The sequence below is a fragment of the Rissa tridactyla genome, chromosome 6 (genome assembly GCF_028500815.1).
Source record: "Rissa tridactyla isolate bRisTri1 chromosome 6, bRisTri1.patW.cur.20221130, whole genome shotgun sequence".
NCBI classification, from domain to species: Eukaryota; Metazoa; Chordata; class Aves; order Charadriiformes; family Laridae; genus Rissa; species Rissa tridactyla.
Window position 1 is genome coordinate 28,148,495 of NC_071471.1, and position 19,890 is coordinate 28,168,384.

The following is a 19,890-nucleotide window of genomic DNA, read 5'->3' on the forward strand; positions in this document are numbered from 1 at the left end:
GGTGGCTGCTTGCTTTAAAATACAAACCGGAGCAAGAAACGCTACTGAAATCCTGGCTGTCAGATGGAAACGATGAGGTGTGTGCTGTGTGAGGGGGTGCCAGGGATTTCAGCGATGGGAAGAGGGGTGCGGGGAGGTAGAAGGTGGGGTGTGTGGGGCTGGGGGGGGGGCAGCCACAGAGGACCGTGGGTGGTTGTGCATGTCCAGCTGTGCCAGGGCGAGGAGATGCTGCCGTTTCCTTCTAGCAGCCGGGCTCTCCCTATGTGTTAAGGCTCCACACACATCTTGTTTTACACATCTTCAAAGCCAAGACCACAAACCACTCTAATCCAAAGCCTTACCATTACCACAGCCAAGTCCATTACAAGATGAGAAACCCAGAGGTGCTGCAGCAACCTGGGTATGGGTATGTGTCTCGTGAGCACCGGGGCTGCAGGTGCAGAGGTAACGAATTCACCCATGGGGAAAGGCAAGGAAGAGGGCGATGGGGCGAGGGATGCTCAGCGCTGAGCCCACTCGCAGTAACTAGGCATTAGTGGGGATTTGCAAGTCTCACCCTGTTTGGTGCGTTCTCTCCTTGTAGTTTGGGGGTCAGTGGTGAACCACACACCCTTGGTCCCACGGATGGTACTAAAACAGGGCGATACAGACAGACGCTCTTTGCCAACAGACATGAACTTCAGTCTCTGACCTTTTTCCGCACCCAGGGCTTGCAGACATGAGCAGCACATCGTAGGGGCGATGCAGCTGCTGTTACAAAACCAGGCTCTGCCCTGGCTGAGGTGCCTGGGAAGTTTTTGCTGCTGAGGTTGTAGTTATAGCTCCTGTGGGAGGTGAAAAGCAAAATGAATAAGCAAATGCCCAAGGGCCTGGAGAAGGGTAACAGGTCAGAATGGACTTTTATACAAGGGGAAACAGCCCAAATCCTTGCTGTTACAAGGTGGGCGGGGGGTGTTTTTGGCGTTCATAAGTTATGAGCACACATGAAATGCCAAATACCACCTTAATTCTTGAGGTTTCTTTACTGTCGTGGCCAGTGCCTCGGCTGGCTGGCAGCTACACGCTGTGAAGCTGCTGTGGCGTTGGGAGCCGGGCAGTGCCTGGGCTGGCCGTGATGCTCCCTGTGAAGTGGCCCCTAACCCAGGCTCCTCCAGCCCCACGGCACGTGCCAGCCCCGGTGTGCGGCAGGGCTCGGCAAGCGGCTCCATACAGGCACGGAGCAAGCGGGGAAAGCTAAGGAGAGAGCCAAATTTCAAGGTTATGGAAAACTCCCAGGATCAGCATGAAGGAATGAATTTCAAGCATGTCCTTTTTGTGTTTTGAAAAGCTGAAACCTTGAAATAAAGAGCCTCTTACCATGGCTCTGCTTCCTAATGCTGCACCTGCGGACAGCCCCTCCGCGCTAGCAGCAAGCACCAGTGAGGTTTATCTGGGGCTCCCAGTTGTGCCTCCGTGATTCCTGCCCGCCTCAGAGCCCCCAGTCCCACAATACTGGGGGCAAGGTCACTAATACTTGTTCAAGTTGGGAACGTACCGCACGCCCCAGCTGATACTGCCTAAATTTCAGCTCCCTCACAAACTAGAGAGCGACCCAAATTAAGGGGTGAGTGTGTATGGGTGTGGGTGCTGCTTACTGCCTGGAGAGAGGTACATTCAAAGAAATAGAGCCTTAAGAGCAGCATCTCGGGCTAGCAGGTCTCTGAACTAACCAAGCCACCAAACACCCAGGCCGTGCTTTAGGCGCTCAGCCATGGCCTTTCTCAGCTGCCCTCCTGGATGGAAAGCCCAGCACCTACTGCAGCAGAGAGCAGCCGTGGCACACCTTGGTACTGCAAACCTCTTCACAAGCCTCTTCTAGCCCCAGCCGTGGGCAGCTTGCCAAGGTCACGGATGCCATGGGCAACAGCGGATCCAGTTCTGCCATGGGCTTATTTTTCCCTTATGTGTCTCACTTATCACTTCCCCACACTGGGCTTTTTGCCTTGATAATGGTCTTTGGCCAAATCATTGCAAGAGTCCCTGGAAATGCCACATTGAGGCCTAAATGTCAAATTAATCTGCTCCTTTGGTCCATTGTGTTTGAGCTAATCACCTTCCTGCAACACTCACTGAGTTGGCCCATAATGAGAGCTAATTAATCCTGCTCACACCCAGGGTCTGTGCTACCTCGGAGCAGGTCTTCTGCCATGTGTTGTAAGTGCGTGCTGGCGTTCCTTGCTGCCTGCTTAGCCCTGGCAAACTGTGAGCCACATATGGTGGCATAAACCATGAGAAAACCCTCCCACACACCTTAGGAAATACTGTGCAATTCTTGACCTCTAAGGAAGCTGCAAAAAAATCAGCTCGTGGTGTAATGCAGGGACTCCCGACATGAGGATAGTCTAAAAAAAAAAACCACCAGTGAGGCTGCACAGCCCAGCTCCACAGGGTCCACCTGCACCTGCTCCTGACATCCTCCAGATTCCTGGGATAGCCCATGGAGATCCACGGCTCGCAGGTACCACACAGGGCTTCATGCATTAATTTTTTTTTACCCAAGTGCCTTGCACGCTTTCTCCCAAGCCATATCTCAAGGAGTTGCTGTGGAGTTTGTTGATTATCCATCTGCCACTTCCCAATCTGCTGGGAAAAGGGGAGTCCACAGAGATTCTTTTTTTCCTGCTTTGAGGTACTTACAGTCCCTTTATTTCTTCTTGCTGTTATTGCTCAGTGTCAAAGTCCTGATGAGTGACATTTCTTTTGTTTCTTTCTTTAGCCACACATGCCACAACCATTTAGGGAGCTTTGTGAGTTTAACGTTAACAGTGACTACAACTCTTAGCTAACCTACACATGATAATAGCAGGACAAACTCCCTTCCTAGCTATGTTGGCATTGGGCAAATATCTAGTGCAAAAAATGGCCACAAAAAGTAAATGATAAAAAAAGAGGGATGTTTTCATCTATCTCACTCAGCCCATGATAACTGTTAACTCTGCTAAGTCTACAGCAAACTTTTGCCCTCTGAATAACAGATGCTGCTATGGAAGAACTTGGACATTAGAAGTCCCTTCCCAGCACAGAAATATGGGTACATTTAAAACATTAATTTTGTTTCACCGTAGTGTTGGCTTTAATCACGATGTTGGCACTATTCTGACAGTACGTGCTGTGTAACACAAGTCCTTTCACTTATGCATCAAGGGCAAAACCTGATAACATAGCTCCAGTTTGGACCATCAGGAATTTACTTGGAAAAAAAAAAAAGGCAGAAAAAGATACCAGCACAACAAGTATACCATACTGCGCCAGCAAGTTATGCCACAAGTGTCAGCACTGGCATGTGACAAAGCGCTATAAAGCGAAGTTGACACTCAACAAAGCAATTTATGAAAGTTGTCTGTCAACAACACTTTTTTGTTTGCGCTGAAATAGGGTTTGGCTGGTGGAGCCCCACGCAATCCTTCAAGCTGTCACGGGCCTTCCTTTACACCTTTACATCTCAAACTGCACTGATTGTGCACCGTGCGTGTTACCACCTCAGAAAGACATCGTTACCTCGCTCTCCGAGCAAAGCTGAAGCGAGTGGTGGTGTAAGCTCCCCAGGCTGAGCTGAGCAGGAACCGGAGTGTGCCATCCTTCCTGGTTTCAAGCCAGCAAAGCTGCAGCATATATGTATGGCAGACACGAAAAAGCTGTCTTTTTGAGGCTACAGTTCCTAAAAAAAGATGGTTCAGAATTATCATTAGTTACAGCAATCAACCCCAGCCTTTGCTAATGGCATACACTACTTTTAACATGGTGGGGGAATGCTAGCCCCGAAACATGTCCAACAGTAAACCTCTATTATTAATTGTGGCATAGCTTGGCCCTGGTCCATGGCTCAGGACTCAGTTTGTATGTCACTTTGCATCAAGGGAAAAAAAAAAAAAACCACAAACCAAAACCAACAAGAAAAAACAAAAGTGAGTGTCTTCAGGGCGAGGGTGGTCTCCCTAAACTGGAACAAAATCTTTAGTTGCCCCTATGGGACAACCCACTGCAAGCACCTATGAGTGAAATCAGAAGAAACTCTACCGCACTGCCTCAGTGAAGCAGAGGGGTTTCCATAGCATTCATGTCTTACCTCTCCCACCACCAAAGCTTCAGCCTTCAGTGTGATTGAAGGCTGTTTCCATGGAGTAAAAGGCAGCAAGCATTACATCCTCCTCACCAGCATGAAGGAAAACTTGACTGCTCTGCTTCAACACCTGAGCGACAGTCATGGCGTCAACGAATTTTTCCTATGTTCTTCTTGGAGACCCTGATTAAGGACCAAAAAAAAAAAAAAAAATCTCATAGCCAGGCTGATAACATTTTTAGCATCACATTTAAGTATATCAACATCTCAAACCTTTGTGGCCACAAAGTTAAAGCTAAGTAACCACCATTTCAGGACAGAGCATTTCTTTTCATCATACTTAAAAACTGCTGCATGCACAGAAAGTTGGCCATCTTCTCAGCCTGCCTCCCTTTTGGACTTCAGGCACCTTCTCTTTGGCAAAGGAGGCCTAGGTCAGCATTGCTCCAGGACTCATTTCACCAGTGCAAACACTACAGATAGTTGTGATGGTGCAAGGAGCTTGCACAGGCTCCAGAGTATTCCCACCTGAGGCAACTGGAGGATCAGCGCAGAAAGATTTGACCTTTTATGGAAGTCTGGTAAAGACAAGAACCCTGGTCAGACAGCTGCTTGGAAAGAGAAAAGGTGGGGGGAATCTGTTTATTCAAACCACACTCTGGTGCAGGCACAGGGATAATTCATCTTTGGGAAATGCCATTAATATTTACTGAGCAATACAAAGGGATTTGGGCTCTCCAAAAAAAAAAAAAAAAAAAAAGCATTACCAATTATTAACAAGAAAGTGTCTGCTTATGGGATCTGAGGAGAAGCAGAGGATAACCCTCCCAAGAGTCTATTAAGACTGGGTTATATATTGGTCCATTTTCCATGCTCATTACAATCACTGCCCCAATAATAGCTGCATGCTGTGCCTTTTTCTATTCTGGTACAATTTTCCCCATGGGAACTAAATATCTCAGTTTAAATACTGAGCAGAAGAAGGCAGCGTGCTTCTGCTGTGCTAACCTTGTGTGTAATCTGCATCTGAGGTAGCTGGTTCCTACCCTTCTCTCTCATTGCTTGATACAAAAATGAAGGGGCAGCACAGGGGAGCAGGAAAATATTGGTTAAACAGTCAAACTAAATGACATTGTGAAGGTCAAAGTATGTCAGAAAATGTCTTTCTGAAATTAAGGCTTTGGTGATGAATTCTAATTCCTTGAGCTCTGAGAAAAACTGCAGGGAGAAAAGCACTCAGTGGCTCCATCTCAGTACCAGTCCCTAAACTAGGACTTTGGCGACATTTAAGTCTCTATATCCAGCTCCTGGGTTGTCTCCAGTGTGAAGTGATGCTTTCCTTTCTCAGGGGTCAGAGTTTCCCTGGGAGCTTGTCCTTGCTGAATCCTTGGGGCATCCCAGTCTGAACAAGGCAGAGCAGTTTCTGCTTGCGCAACATTGGGATTCCAAGCCGAGTACCCTGTGCAGGCTTTGAACTGACGGCCCAACCCAGAGGAGCTCCTCACAGAGTCCTCCCCATGGCATCACACACCTCCTCCAGCTATGCCAGGAAGGAGAAGAAAACAAGGCTCAATGTCTTGGAAAAGTCTGCTTCCAAGGACCCTGATTTGTGCACAGTGAGAACCCAAAAGTCCTAGACACAGAGATGTCAGCCCTCCTGTTATGCTGTTCCTAGTCTGTTCCCATGGCGCCCAAATCTCCAACTGCCAGCAATCAGTTCTGCCACAGGCATGTCATGAGGATCACAACGTTTTGGCTTATGAAATGGTCTGATCACATGATAACGGGACACAGGAAGGGCAAAGAGCTGCTGATTTGACTGTGCCTCGAAGGGGTCACTTTTACACTGTGACTCTGACACTGGCTCTTATTAATTCTATTTTCCAACTTACTGCACAAGCTGGCAAGTGAAATAATTCCACTCAATTCACCGTTAAGAAAAGAGGCAAGCCAGTGCATAGAGCACAAGCTTTGCTTGACATTAACTGAATTTGAAGATCAAAAAGAGGTGTGTTTAACTTTGCATTATCTTCATTTTTAAATTCCACTATTTTCCATGCTTCCTGCTATCAGAAAGAACAGAAAGCAGAACTAATAGGGAACAACACACCGGGAAAACATTGACTCGTGGCGTGGAAGCACGAAACATTATTTCTCAAATACATGGATACTCTGGTGATTCCCAGCTGAGTCACATCCGGGCTTCAGATGGATAGTTTTCACCTGAGTATGTAATGAACTTTCACAGGGTTGCATTTAGGGCACTGCAAGGTTTGCCCTTCACCAGCAAGTTCAGCTGATTCTCCTAGCAGTGTCAATGGGCTGCAATGTAGGACCTAAATCTGAATTCAAACTGTGCAGAGAGTGTATGTAACCAGAGCTTCTCAGTAAAAGCTCCCCATGGGGACTCAGAGGCAGAAATTTGCTAGCGAAGGGGGTCTAGTTCAGATTCTCCATCTTTGGATTCCCCTGCCATGTTTTTCCCTATAAAACCAAACCCAACTTCTAAATCCTATGCTCGCCTCTATGTTCTTGAATCTCCAAATACAAAAACTGGACTAATTCAGAATTTTATCCCATCTGTAGGATTGACTGGGCTTTTTTATAAAGTGGTAGCATTCAAAAAAAGAAAAAACTTAAGTATTGGATATATCCGATTGCCAAGGTGCACAATAAGCTAGCTCTAGACATGCCCACACCTTGGAGTCCACATCCACATAGAAATTTAACTTCAGCTGTTGCAGATTGAGTCCATCTATTATTAATTCAGTAAAACCATTTCTCTGTTCAGAAATGCTTTCCTTGGGAGAAGCTTCTGCAAAAACATGAGCAGGCAGTGGCTTCAGAGGGAGACTGAATGGATGCACTCCCGAGAGTCAAAGCTGGGGGTACTTTAAACCGAAAGACAAGTTCATCAACGGAGTGAAATCATTCCAAAGGTAGCATAAGCTTGCTCCAGAAGAAGGCTTTACCTTTTCTTTGTAAAATAGTTGCCTGCTCCTGCAAATCTGCAGGAGTAAGTTTTAAGCGATGGTAGCTTGTACTAAAACAATTGGAAATAAAATCCAAACCCACAAACAGAAAAAGCCCCATCAGTTCCACATTGCTGCCTACCTGGGTTTTGCTTTGTTTTGGAAACTTTAAGGAGTTGGGAATCAAACTCACCCTCAGAGCAACTCCAATGGAATCAATATGCAACCCTGGGAATTAATGTGGCCCAAGCCTCATTTTCTCTTTAACTGCAGGAGCCAAGGTCATTTTCCCATCTGGATTTTGCAGATGCTTCTCCACATACTGATGAGTTATACCTTTTATCAAACCTTGGCCATCACTTCCAGGGCTAGAAAATGATTGCACAAGTGTCAAGAGGATGACAGAAAGTAGCATGAAGACTTGGTGTTAAAATCCAGACCTTATATTTGTTATGTGCCAATTTTCCTATGTTCCCCAAAGCCATATACAATATCTTTCCACAGGGCAGTGCAGGACTTTGTCCTCCTTTGTCTCCACAATCTCTCTGTTAATGCTGGACGACACCATCATCTTCTGTCTTGACTTAAGGGAAGCTCCTTTTTTCCACCTCTGGAGGATTTATCTAACAGTGCGACCCAAATTTTTAGGCTGGTTGAAGGACTTAGAAGGACAAACTGTAAGCATTACTTTTTCTTTTTGGAGGGAGAGTGTGTCTGTCTATCTGTCTGTCTGTCTCTCTATCTATGCCTATAGCCTTGTTCCCCTCTTACCTCCTCAGTAAGACACCTAGTACCTGCATACGTGATGTCTGGATGGATCTGGCCCTGCAGGGACCTCTGATGATGACAGAGCATCTTTCAGTCAGGCTGGCTTAGGCCTTACTTGGTCAGCGCCTTAAAAACTGCTTTTCAGTAGCTGAGGGCAAAGACCTAGTGTGGACAAGCAAATAGGGCAGTTATTCCGAGGTCAAAAAAAGTAGATGGGTCAAAAAATGCAGCAAGGATTGGCTGCAAACAACCTCCCTCTCACGAGGTGGTCTGTGTCAGACATGCTGGCCAGGGTCTACTTCCTACATCCAGCAGTACCTAGCCCCGTTATCGTCAAGAAGACATGTCATTCAAACGTGGCAGTGACCGTAATTCGATATATTGGGGAGAAAGGGTCTGCAAAAGCAATTCCTGCCTGGAAGCAGACTGCACAAGGTTATCCTGTGCATCCCCTTTTACCCTAGGTTTAGTATGAGCACATCACCTCCTCAGTCTAAAACACATAGATGCCAGCTACAAAGTCATAACACTGGGAAATTTGTGGTTTGTGATATTTTAATATCCTGAGCAGAGGATTATTTGCTGTTTAGTGTGCTTTAAAATGTTCTCATTCTGCACAATTGATATCTTTACTGCTCCTGGACAGAATAACAAACAGCTGTGCTGTTAAAATAAAAGAGATCCTTCGGATCATCTCAGGGCAGCATCTTGGCAGTCTTGGAGCCATGGTGACTTGTGGAACGGGTGAGTGGTTGTGGGGCACTTTTGCCAGCTGGTGCAGGCACTTGCAGCTACTTAGAGTTCATGTAAAAAAGTTCTCATCACAGATTATTAAGGGCAGAAAGGATGGCTGTAAATCATAGAACCTTACTTCTCATGTATCAGAGACCAGTGACTTAGGACCAGAAGTCATGGATGAGCTTGACCAGAGATGCCCAGCCAGGTGATGGAAATGTTGCTGTAAATTGCTGGAATTTCACCTACCAATGCTGTATTTACATGAGGCAGCAGAGAGTTCACCCAGAAGCTGGAGACCAGGTAATCAGATTCCATACATGTTTACCTCTTGATTGTTTATTCGATAAGAATCACATTAAAAACCCACTGGAGGCAGTGAGAGACTCCTGTTGACTTTGCAGCAGCCTGAATCAGACCTGAAGCATTCACAGTTTTAATTTGCACAACTGGCATTTAGTACCTACGCTTCCAAAGGTCTGTATCAAATTATGAGCTCCCTTTGGAGTAACATGTTCATCACACATCTCTACCTGCCCGAGAGTAACCTGTTAAAACCTGTTCCATATAGCTGTCCTGCCTGGATTGACACTTCCTCAGAAGAGCCAGGACCACCTCCTTTCATGCAAAAATGGTTTCTCAGCCCAGGTGAAGGAAAGCATGGCAGGTGAGGCAGGCAGAAAAGATGGAGCTGCAGCTCAAGAGAGTTGGGAGCAGCTGGGGCAGAGCTGTAGAACAAGCTCCACATGGCTTTGTGTGAAGGTTCAGCTAATATTGCTTGGTCCCTCTGTTCTGTTTCCCTATCAAGACAGGACACAGCAGGCATTCCTTCCTCCTCTTCTCCCACACTCCCACTCCCCTCTGGCTATATCCGAATGCTGTCTTTTGCCGCAGCTGCTGGGGTCCCTGCACTGAACAGCAGAGCAGAGAAACAGCTCGTATTGGTGAATCCTGGAGTAAAATCTTTCTGGGTCCAGCTCCACACAAGCCAAATAAAGATGTGAGTGCTGTAGCTGACAACATTTGCTGTGTGTAAACACACCAAAGGGAACGATCTGTCAAGGTTTGGACATGTCAGATGTGGAGCCAGAACTGATTATATTGTCTGTTGACCGCTTGATAATGAAGATCTTTTGCCCAGTCTATATAAGATTGAAAATCTAGGTAATATTTCTTGGTGTAACAGAATGCTTCCAAAGGGAAGAAATACAGTCTCTGCTCTGTATTCCTCTGACTTGAAATCATTCATTTTAAATGACTGTTATGCTAATTTAGAATCCGGGCAGGCATGGAAACCATGTCTTTTGGTTTGTGAAAGGGGCTGAATTTGAGTTTCTTAAGCGCATATATACTTTGTTGATTTGGGATGCAATGCAACGCCCTGCTAGAATAAGATTTCTTTAGTGGCAGGAGCTCCACAGTGGGCTTCGTGATGATACCCTCAGCGAGGGACCTGCCCTTCACCTCCCCTGGGCTTTGGAGAAGACCCAGTGATAGCTGGGTTGGTATGGCTTGTCTTTGAGGAACAGCTCCACACAGCCTTTGTGGAAGGTGTGAGAGTAGGATTTGGCCCTACAGCTCACCCACAGCACCTCAGAACACCTCATGAGGTGACAGGCTGCGACTAAAAGCATATGGCTGTGGTCCCCTGACTGCCACAGCACATGGAGCAGTGCAGTATCACGTGCACTAAATGCTCAGGAGTGGAGATTGCTTTGTCCTCTCCCTCCCTCGCATTCACGTAGTACGTGGGCCCCACCAGCTGCTGAGATGTCACATTTTGCGCTCACCCCTCCTCAAACCAAAACATCAGTTGGTGTCCAGTCCAGAGGCTTGCTGCAGACTGTCCCCCGCAGGCTCAAGGTCTGTGATGAAGCCAGAGACTCTTTGCAGCATTTCTCCCCCCTCCCACCTTCCTGATGAACCTGCCTGAGGAAGACAGGTTGAACATCAGATCACTTTGTCTCCTCTATAAGAGGTATTGTCTAACAGTCACTTAATGTACTAAACTTTCTTCAGATGGCCAAAGTGACTTTCACACCCCTCCCTGCATGATGTACCTCAGACTGATGTTCACACAGGAGCCTAGTCCGACTTGGACCGTCCGGCTGAACTCCTCTTCTCAAATGGGGACCACTCACCTCCAAATCCCAGTGTGAGCACTCCGCTGCGTTGGAGAAGTCCTTGCGCTTCTCACAGCCTCACTGGAAACTTAGAGTCTTGCTGCTGGAAACACGGAAACTATTTCAAAAAGCCTACTTGTGCAGATGCAGATAAAACAGGATTTTGACATCTCTAACAATGCTCCTATCCCAGTAAATAAATTATCGGCATTCACTTATAATTACTTTTGTTATGCTCGTGCCTGCCTCACAGTGAATTTCCCAAGACAGAGAGTTCTGATGTCTGCTAACTCTATTTTCCCTAATATCTAAGCAAAAACCTTTTTTTTTTTTTTAAATGCTCCTTATTACTTGAAGCAGAAAAGTAATTGGTATTGAACAAAAGCTGGATAATATTGTCTTTCGTGATATGCTGAGCAATGACTTGGACTACAGCAACGTTACATGAAGCGAGGATTTGTTTAAATAGCTTTCATTCTGGTTTGCCTCTAAACCTCAAATAGTACATTAAATACATGTATTTCAGTACCCCAGCACAGACATTTTGTTCTGTAACTCGGAATATTTCCTCTTACTGCTCTAAGGATTCTTGCCAGTTGGCAGCTTTGCACGCGTGCTAAATTGCTAAATTTTTAGCATTTACCCACTTATCTAGTTTGACACAGCATGCTTGCACGAGGCAGAGGGATTTGGGTCTGGGAATATGGGCACTGCACTTTCAAGGTTGTAGACACTTAAATTGGCACTCTGTAGTCAGATAGCACGGCAATGGGCCCCTTGCAATTAAACTGATAAAGAACAAAATATGTTAGAAGCTGGATGAATTGAAACCATAGCCACCTAACAGCAGAACGATTTGCAAGACAGACTGCACTGTCAGGAAGAGTCACAGGCAAAACCTGCCTGATTTACTGCAGACAGCTCATCCCCTTTGAAACCAAAGACTGAATTCACGCCATATCTTTGCTCCAGCCACCCATGGGTTTGAAGTCGTGTTTGGTCCAAAACCAGCAAAGAGTTTGTCTCCGTATCTTGGATTCATCTAAACTGGTGTGGCAATTAGCTGCTGCCAGACTAGGGCTGGGGCTGTCCCTCATGCTCACACCACCTCTCATCTGACCCCTGTTCACAGAATAATTGCCTAGGTTGAAAGGAACCTTTCAGATCATCTAGTCCACCCATCAACCTAACACTGACAAAACCAGAAGAAAATAATTTGCTGGTTTAGCCACTGAACGGACTCACCAACTCACCCCAGGGGCAGCCAAGAGACAGCGCTGGCACAAGGGACGAGGTGGGAGCATGCGTCCAGCAGTGAAGTTGACAGCGGGCAGCAGGTCTGCTGCTGTGGGGAGCAGATAGCCCTTCCAGCATCCCACCCACAGTGTCAAGCCACGTCCTCAGCACCTGCTGTCCTCACTGCAGACAGAACAGTCAGACCAGGACACTGTGGAAGATTTTTAAGCACCATCAGAGTAACAAGAGACTCACAGTCCTAGGTTGGCCTTTGCCCTGAACCAGAGAGTTTTCTTTTTCTGTTGACTGGTATCAGAAATGAAAATTAACAACAACCCATGAACACAAGCACATTAAAGCTATGCAGCTACTATGAATACACAGGGACAGGGTCATCTCAGCACAGATGGCTGCTCTGAGTATTTCTAGCACTGTTGCTAACTAACCGTACCAGTTGGGGCCACGGCAGCCCCCTATATCCCCCAGCCATGTGTCCGCAGGTAGTCTTCAGAGAGAAAAGCATGACGGCAGCCTGCTGACAGCCTGCCCGGTCTTCATGACAGCAAATAAACTGCCTAAACTTTGTAGCAGTGTTGTGCCAAGCTGCCAGCAGTACTCAGCTCAGTTCTGGGTGCACCAGGGACCCTGTTCCAACTGTGCCCATCCTGCCAGGTTGGCATCAGAGCAGGGAGCAAGTCTGGTTCGGAGAGTGGCCCTGAGTATCCAATGCAGGCAGCACAGACTCAGCTGTCTTCCCAGGGAGGAAAATTGGCTTTTAGAGTCCCTTACAAAAAACAAAACAAAACACCACACCAAAACATCTCTTTATTCAAAAGTGGGAGAGGCTTGTGGCCAAAAATTCACATTTTGCAGTGTTTCAGAGAGGTCTAGAAATTCCAGCCTAGTTGGCACAAGTCCCATGGGTTTCAGGGCAGCTATGATTTCATTCTCTAACTTACGCTGCCGAAAGCACTGGCTTATGAAAGGTGAACAGCTTCTAAGAAACAGGCTAGAGCCAGACCTGACCTTCCTTATCGCTGTTTCCCAGGGCTTTTAGTGCTAGTGTCAGGCGACTAGCTAGTAACGAAAAGGTTCCACAGTAGCAGCAGAGTCCCAAGGACAGCTTGAGGCAAAAGCTCCAACCTGTCTCCTAGGATAGCCCTGTCTGGGGTGCACAATATCACAGTAAGACTGCCCATAAGATGCTTTATAGGGAAGGAGTTGAACTACACCTCTTTTACTGAGCTCTTCACCTTTGTGACAATCCTCTTGGATAGTGAGTTTCAAAGAACTAGTTATCCTCCATCCAAAATAGCATTGTCATTTCTCCGCATGGTAAATAACAGCAAATTAATGATGTCAAATGAAAGAGCAGTTCTTCTGTTGTTTCAAGGACCTGAGCTGTACAAGGGAAAAAAACCTGTTGCTAACAAATCCGTTGTTCTGAATCTCCCCAACCTGCAAGGGTTTGAATACTGGAATAAGTGCCACCTGGCTCTGGGATTCTGCTTCCACCAGCAGCCCCAGGTCTGTCTGCCCTCACCCTCCGCTGCCCGCCCACCCACCCTTAGGGGAGTGATTTGGTCTAGAGCCTGCTGTGTTGGCTCCAAACCAAGGCAAGCTGGGCTCTATTCCCAGACATCCTTCTGCTTCGTGATGCTGTGCAGCTCAGATCCCTTCTCTGAGCCTCAATGTCCCCATTCTGTAACAAAAGAGCGAGCCATTGGTTTATTTTTGAAAACCACAGGTAAGCAATGCAACAGTTTGGGACCAACCAAACTGCTGCTCTGTGTGCAATGGCTCACGAGGTGATGAGAACTGGGCTCTAGCTACCTCCAGCTCTGGTTTTGGAAGCAAATGCCCTCGTTGCTGAAGTTGCGCAAGTCCAAATCTCCTTCCTCCTGCACTCCTGCCTGTTTTTCCATGGTGCCTGTGAAAATTACAATTTTGTCATTTGAAAACAAAAGTGCTTAGCTAGCAAGAAATAATCCATAAAGGCGGCAATGGAAGCTGTCACATCTGTACTGTCTGAACACCATCTGTCTCCCAAGTTTACTCTGAAAGAAATAAAATCCCATCCAGTTCTCTTGCTATATATCAGTAAAATGCTTAGCAGTGGCACTTGGAGAAGGAATGAACACATTTCAATTAGACAATGGCATCATAAAACACCAGCTCAGTAAATAAAAACCTGGAGGTTAACATTTGTAGAGATTAAGCAGTCTGTTAAGTAAAGTTTACTATAGAGTGTTAGGGTTTTTGTAATACATACTTACATATACGCAGCATTCAAAACAGGCTCCTTGGCTTACTTTTCAGATTGTTATTTTTGCTTTAAGCATATGTGACTGCCTCTCGAGAGTTACCTGAGATCCAGAGACTAGTTTGGAACTGGAGACACCTGCAGAAACAGGTGTATCACTTTTGGTAGACAAGTGAAGGACAGCAGAGTGGTGGAGAGGGAAAGCAGAATCACAGAATGGTTTGGGTTGGAAGGGACCTTTAAAGATCAAGCAGGCATATCTTATCTTTTCTTAAGGGGCTGGTGGCAAATGCTGGAAACAGGAGGTAACTGCTGCGAGTGACCTAGTTACCGTTCAGAAAAACTTAATTCCCAGGTTAGATGGAACTGAATGCTGGGATAACACCTTGCTGAGAGCCCTGAAGCGTATGCATCACCACTAATTTCCAAGACTCTGTAACCACTATGGTTATGAGGTTATAACTTCTTGCTTTCCCCTCTGTAAATCTCAAAATAGCCTCACAGATATTTGATTCTGGAAGGATGGAGCAACACCTGTATCCACCACAAGCCTAAGCTGAGAGAAGGATCCACTGTTTCTTGTCTGCTTTCGCAGGCAGCCTTTGCATCCAAAGCACAGTAAACCTGGGCAGCCTTCAACTGCTTCCAAATTCAGATAAATGTTTTTGATCAAGTTAAAGCAGTACAAATACTTAAGAAAGGCTTCTCTTGCAGAGGGCTCCTGGGGTAGCAGGTCCCTGTGTGCACAGGCAGGTCTCACAGTGCTTTTCAGAGGAGTGGTGTCCTCTGTCTGCTTCAAGAAGCGGCTGCTCAGAGCTGCCTTCACTGTGACCCTCTATTGACTTTATGAACAAGACTTGGGACAGAATTTGTTTAAAGCACCTCAGGAATCTTTAGTGCGAAAGTCACCAGCACACTCACATTGCAGTGAATTGGGCCTCACAAACAACCGAAAACATTGCTCCCATCTTATCTATGGGGAAATGAGTCTCAGACAAAGGCAGTCGGTGGCAATGTACCTTCCACTGCACTTCAGTAACAACAGGACCAGATCCACCTGGGGCACATATTCCAAAGAGCTGCTGAAAGCCGCTGGCTGCCGAAATGCCCCAGTACTACAGCACTCCTGCTCCTGTGCTGCCAGTTCTCCTTCCTTGTCACTTTTCCCCCCTGCTTCAGCATCATTTCCCCCCTGCCCCCCATGAGCTGAGAGATTATCTCAATTATTCCAGCTGTTGTGCTACACCACACTGAACATAATCAAAGCTAACAAAGCACGCTTCACTGGCTCCATTGTCATCTGGCACCGAAAGCTGAAGATCCTAAATGAACAGTGCTTAAGCTCGTGTCATACTTCAGGGAGCTCGGCAGGGGATGGTGGGGGAAGGGGGGAAGAAAAAAGAAATAAAGCTGTAGATTTTACACAGCTGGGTTTTTTTATTATCATTAGAAAATTTGAGAGAAGTATTGATGGGATGGGATGGGACGAAGCTGTGATTCTGGGGTTGCATCAGTCTTGATATCCTTTTGAAATGCAGCCGCCTTAGACAAATCTCCCCAGGAATACCTCGGATTATGAATGCAGATTTACCTGAAAATGTGTTTATACAAGGTCCTGGGTATGCCTGTAAATTCATTCACTTACGCAAGATGCAGTCTTCCACTTTAAATACCATGATTAACACAGCGGCATCTTTAAGGCATCCATCTGAAACAAAATGAAAGGGAAAAGAAAGAAAAGACAGTAAAGTAGAGCCCACATTATACATACTTCCAGCTCATTTACCTAAGCAGACAACTTCAGACTCACCAGCACCAGGGTGGATGATAAATGAGGGCTGTAGCCTTAGGCAAAAAGTCCATCTGCTCACTCTGCTCCACCCAAGCTTGCAGCAGTCAGTGCCCAACGGTGCTCCAGGGGGAAAAGAGGAACGGAAATAATTTGCCCAAAAGTTGGTAGAAAGGGGACTGACACTATATCCTAATCCAGTACCTAAATGGTGAAAAGAATCACTGGTTAAGCAGGAACAGCAGCTGAAGACGTTCTCTGTGCTGGGACTTGCCCTAGCCCTGCCCATACCCCTGGGCATACCCCTGAGAGCCTCTGCCAGTGGATTACAGGTGTGTGGGCACAGTCCACTGCTACATTTTTGGCTGCTAAGTCTTGTTGCAAAAAGCTAAGAAGACACCACAGGCCCATGAATGGCACTCCCTTTCCATGGTTGTTTTTTCAGGTGCTAATGGGGTCCACTTCACACCAGCTGAGAGCAGCTCTCTAAGCGAGACACTCTAAAAGGCTGGCATCTTGGGGACCCTAAGGCCATCTCCAAGGAGTAAGAGCAACAATTTTCAAAACACAAATGATCAAAACTCTTCACATCATGGCCCCCACTCATACACACTTCTAAGATGCTTAGTCCTTTTAAAAAATTAATAGTGACATTCTGAGATCCACTCCCAGATGCTGGAAAGGCTGGAGATTTTGCAAGTTTTCATGCGATGCCATTTCAGCAGGCTGAGAAGCATTTCTTGGCTTCTCAGTTTATGTGAACTACAACAAACTATTCTCCATTATCATCTTCTAGTATTGCACCCAGGGATGTACATTTCAGGGGCATTGAGAGCTTCATGGCAAGCATGGAATAATCTCCCAAAATCTAGGCTCATGTTGCCGAGAACAAAACAAGAGACCCCTTGTGTGTTGTAGAGCTATGGAACACAACTGAAGAGGCCAATCTCCACCTCATACGGAGCACCATTAAACAAATGCACAGCAAGTTTTGTGGCAAATTCATACACCCCGCTGCAAGACATCATGCAAAAGGTGGTACCCGCACGTGCGTGCAGAGCTCTCTAACACCCAGTACCTGAGGTGTTAATACAGCAGAGCAGAAACAAGGTAATCTCTGAAATGAGGACAGTGCTCCAAGAACAGATCGATCCAGGGTTGCCCTTCACTTCCCAGTTGCTGACAGACAGCAAATTGATCACAGTGTCGTTTGAATTTCTCTCCTGACAATTCAGGCCAGGAGCTCTGTAAATGCACAATCCACGCCTGGCACTCGCTTGCTAGGTACTGAACAACGATAAAACCTTTGGAGCAAGCTGTTTCTCCTCCAGTCGGTTAACGTTTGTATCCAGCTGAACTCCTGGGGTGATAAGTACAGCAGACCTCCTCCTCTGAGGCAGATAAGTAAAACATACCGTAAAGAAAAGTACAGGATATTGGCACATCTCTCCTAAAGGGACTGTCAGCAGCTGAGTGCCGCCGTCCCTGTGGACGCGAGGAAGGAGAAGGGTGCTTTTTCCAGGGAGCCTTTGCTCTCTCTCTGCCTTCCTCAGAGAAGGAAGATTCATTCCTCCTTCCCCCTGGCTTGGTGTGCATAGAGCCATGCCCTGACACAGGCCACCGCAGCCTCTTTGCTAATTCTCAAAGTGCCACCTACAGTTTGTGCGAGTGCATGTGTATGAGCGCACACATTCATAGGCAGAGATGGAGACATGCTATAAATGTGTGTGTGTGTATATATATATATATTTATGAGTACTGAGACGGGCTCAAACCAGCTGCTAGCTCACACATGAGAGGATAGAAATAAGCCTGGAAATGCTTCTGTTCTGGGGAGCAGGTCCTCTGCCTACAGGGAAAATTGGGCATTGAGCACACAAACTCCGCAGGAGCACAAGCCTTGCAGGGAATGAAATAGGGTTGTTCTGGCTGCACCTCATACACTTTGTGAGCGGTCCTCCGTCCCCAGCTCAGAAGAAAAGCCACAAGCACAGTAAAAGGCTCTGGTATCTATTTTCCTCCCTGATCAAATATGCCAGTGGATCTGGCAGTACCAGCTCCCCAGAGGTGCCACGAAAATGATGGTAAGTGGGAGCAAGTGCTAGAGTGGAGCAGTGCAGTGCCTTCAATAGTCGCAGTGATTTAGCAACCTCCACCACACCCCCATCCCACCACCCCCCAGCAAAAGGGCCCTGAACAGTGGAGAAGCTTTTTTAGACAGTAAGAAGGCAAAAAGGGCAAAGAAATTAATGCAACAGCTGAGAGGCTTGGGATTTAATCAGAGCTGGCTTTCTACTGCTTGCTTGCTCTCTTCATTTATTTTCAAGGGAAAATATCCATGCCTATAGAAAATATAGAAGGTTTTTTTTAAAAAAAAAAGCTATTCCCTGCTCCCTCTGTCCCTCTGCATGACTGAAATAGAAAAAAAAGGTGGTGTTGGTTTTGTTTTGTTCTGTTTTTAAATAATTTTCCTGCAGAGATTTTTAAAAGAAATAAAAGAGAACTTCTCTGGTCATATGTTGTCCTATAGCAGTCAGGTTAGCTGGGGACCTCACAAAAGCCATCCCTAGATCCACAGGAAAAACAATGTCCAAACACTCTCAGGTAGAGGCTATCATTGGAGATTTCCCTCCCTCGCCTGGATATTTCTACAGCTCTGTGCAATGGCTCAGTCTTTTCCTTGGGGTTTCATCCCACCCATAGAAGGCTGTGGTGAACCGACGCTGTCAGTGGATTGCACTGACCAGATTTCAATCAGCGTATGTGCAGACCTCAAACAAGCCCCCCCATGTTTGCTGAGGAGCCTGATCCTGGCAGGAAAAACCACCATCAGGCTGGAGCAGATGTTTGCAGGAGAAGACCCTGGCAAGGCTTGAGTGCTCTGCTCTGGAGCTATACAGCCTTTCTGCTCCCTGCTCCAACCAACCCCAAAGAACACAACAACACATTCTGCTTGGACATGGGCACGTTTGAAAATGATTATTTACAACGATTTCACCCAGACTGACAAGAAAACAGGAGAAGAGAATGGTTTTTAAATGCACCCTGTGGCTAAAAGCCCGAAAGCAGCTGGCCTCTGGCCAGGCTATGAGAATGAACAATGATATTTTGGGGCAGAGGCGGCGGTGAGCCCAGCTTCTTCTTGCTATTATTTGACTTTTTAAAATGTACTTCAATGGAGAGGTTAACTAATTGGATGTCTTTCAGTTTGACTCTTAGCTTTGGCTCCTGATATAGTAGATATACAAACAGCACCTTCCCAATACCCCCTTCAGTCATCAGTCATTCGTCTCACTCATCAATTTGTTTCTTTTTTTTCTCTTTTTTAAAATGTTTCTTTGCTGTAAGTTTAAGCCTTTTGTGGGAAAGAGAAGACGGAAGCAACTTTTCTTCCTTTCTGTTCATGAGAAACACTTTTATTCTGCATGTTAACTGATTTCTTGGCTTTTGAAGAGTAACAAAGTGTTAAAAAGTCAAAATCAAAGATGAAATATTGAGGCTGTCCTGACTCCTTGTTTCTTTTCCAAACCTGCCATCAACCATTTGGGATTTTAATTTCTGTTCTAAAACACCAAGCAAGAAAATAATTTACAAATCTTCAAAACTCCCACAGAAACGGGAAAAACTCCCACTTCACCATCTGGACAACTACTGTGTCTGCTCCAGCTCATGATTGTTGGGGGTCAGACCCCAGTCTCCTCACCAGTGAGGGCAGGAGCCAGCTCCATTCCACAGGTGACGGGACCACACTGACTCCTCCAGTGGAAAGTCCAGTTCCCACAGGACAGGTGGCTGCGGTGCCATGAAACCTGCCAACAAAGGACACAATGTCACTGAAGGCTGATGCAACACTACCAGGAATGGCATGGAAAGCTCCTTCAAGGTGGGCCTGGCAGGATATGGGA